This window comes from Octopus bimaculoides, chromosome 28, assembly GCF_001194135.2.
Source record: "Octopus bimaculoides isolate UCB-OBI-ISO-001 chromosome 28, ASM119413v2, whole genome shotgun sequence".
NCBI lineage: Eukaryota > Metazoa > Mollusca > Cephalopoda > Octopoda > Octopodidae > Octopus > Octopus bimaculoides.
The window spans coordinates 3,113,332-3,116,080 of record NC_069008.1 but is presented as its reverse complement, the minus strand read 5'-3'; the positions used below and the strand labels follow the sequence as shown (position 1 = coordinate 3,116,080).

Here is a 2,749-nt window from a genome sequence, read left to right as displayed (position 1 = left end):
TAAGTACTGGGCTTCCAAAGAATAGGTCCTGGGGTCGATTTGCTCGACTAAAGGCCGTGCTCCAGCATGGCCACAGTCAAATGACTGAAACAAGTAAAAGAGAGTAAAGAGTATATATGATATATATATATGACATATATAGTATATATATATATATATATATATATATATATATATATATATAAGATTTTGTAAGTAGTGGATGTATGTTTGTATGTGTGTGTGTATGCATACATGCTAAATGGTGGCGGTGGTAGGGTATGGGTATGAGGTTAAGAAGTGGACTTTGTAACCAAGTGTTTTAGGGATCAGTGAGCCACTAAGTTATGGGGGATGTAAACAAACCAGCACTGGTTAAGTGGTGGTGGGGGATAAACAGAAGCATGCATACACATAGTTATATACATACAAACACATACACGCACACACACATATTTATTTCTTTATTGCCCACAGGGGCTAAACATAGAGGGGACAATGGTTTGTTTACATCTCTATAACTTAGCGGTTTAGTAAAAAGGGACAGGGTTAAAATTTTAAAAAATGGAATGCCAGGGTTGATTTGTTTGACTAAAAAAATTCTTCAAGGCGGTGCCCCAGCATGGCCACGGTCTAATGACCAAAGCGAGTAAAAGGTTAAAGATATCGTCATGGTTACTGCCACTTTCACACCACAACTACCATTACTACTTTCACCCCACACCCTAGCATGTTGTTATTAGTACCATTACACCACCACAACCACAGCCTCTTGCATCACCACGACCACCACCACCATACTTGGTCATTTGGTATATTACTATTACCACCATGGTAACCACACTACCACCACCACTACTATCAATACCACCACCACCACTACTACTACCACCACTACTATTACCACCACCACTACTATTACCACCACTACTACTATTACCACCACCACTACCACCACCACTACTACCACTACCACTACCACCACCAATACCACCACCACCATTACTACTACCACCACTACTACTACTACTACCACCACCACTACTACTACCACCACCACTACCACCACTACCAATACCACCACTGCCATCACCACCACACTCAGTCATGTGGTATTACACTGCTACTACCACCATGGTAACCACCACCACCACCACCACCACTACTACTACTACCGTCACCAACACTACTACTGCCACCACTACCACCACTGGCACCACCACCACTACTACTTATACTACCACCACCACCACCACCACAATGTAATTTCCTATTGAAGTTTTCACTAGTTTTTCCTCCGCCCAAACATTAGGGACAAAAAAGATGGATGCACTGAGGCAAGTATGCCTTGCCACTCTTTGTGAACTGGGTAAGTACCACCTCTCCGCACCGATCCATCTCTCTCGACTTTAACACTTCGTTCCAACTGACTAACTTTACACTTTCTCATTCACTCTCTCTTCCTCTCTCTCTTCCTCTACATATCTATTGATCACTCCATCCATCTAGGTATCTATTTGTCTGTCTATCTATCTATCTATCTCTGTGTCTGTCTATCTATCTATTTATCTATTTATCTATTTATCTGTGTCTATCTATCTATCTATCTATCTATCTATCTATCTATCTATCTGTCTGTCTATCTATCTATCTATCTATCTATCTATCTATCTATCTATCTATGTCTTTATCTGGCCATCTATCTATCTATCTATCCATCTGTCTGTCTGGCCATCTGTCTATCTGTCCGTCTGTCTGTTTGTCTGTCTGTCTGTCTGGCCATCTATCTATCCATCTGCCGGTGTCACATAACTGGCTCGTAAAAGCACCCACGTCTGTGGCATGTAAAAGGCACCTGTGACAGTGACATGTGAAAGGTACCTACAACACTCTGTGAAGTGTTTGGTGTCAGGATGGGCGTCCAGCCGTAGAAACCATGCTACAACAGACTGGAACCTGGTGCAGCTCTCCAACTTACTAGTTCCAGTCAAACTGTCTAACCCATGCCAGCATGAAAAATGGGCGTTAAATGATGATGATGATGATGTATTTGTTTGTCCCCCACCATTGCTTGACAATTGGTGTTGGTGTGCTCATATACCCGTAACTTAGTACTTCGGCAAAAGAGACTGATAAGATAAGTACAAGGCTTAACAAAAAAAAAGCAAAAGCAATAAGTACAACTAGATTTTGGCTGAAATTTCTTCAAGGTGGTGCCCCAGCATGGCCGCAGTCAAATGACTGAAACAAGAGAAAGACAAAAAATTAAAGATGTTTCTCATGTTTTCTTCCCACCATTTTGCATATTTCTCTTGATTTTCTCATATTTTTTGTCCTAGCTTCTTTTCCTTTCCATCTTCCTCAGGTTTCAATTACAATGTCCCTCCATCTTGTCTGCATTCTCTCTTCTCTTCTGCTTCTCATAACTAGATATTCTCAAGTCTTTCTCATTTTATTCAAATATGTCTTCCTTGTTCCAATCATCATCATCGTTTAACGTCCACTTTCCATGCTAGCATGGGTTGGATGATTTGACTGAGGACTGGTGAAACCAGATGGCTGCACCAGGCTCCAATCTAATTTGGCAGAGTTTTTACAGCTGGATGTCCTTCCTAACGCCAACCACTCAGAGAGTGTAGTGGGTGCTTTTACGTGTCACCCGCACGAATGCCAGTCAGGCGGTACTGGCAACGGCCACACTCAAAATGGTGTATTTTATGTGCCACCCACACAAGAGCCAGTCCAGGGGCACTGGCAACGATCTCGCTCG

General features: G+C 42.2%; 1 protein-coding gene across 1 annotated transcript in view; it reads left to right on the top strand.

The window, feature by feature from the left end:
- The window catches only part of LOC106881749 (rapamycin-insensitive companion of mTOR), a 67,533-nt gene that overhangs the window by 4,829 nt on the left and 59,955 nt on the right, over window positions 1-2,749 (top strand). The window lies entirely within an intron of this gene.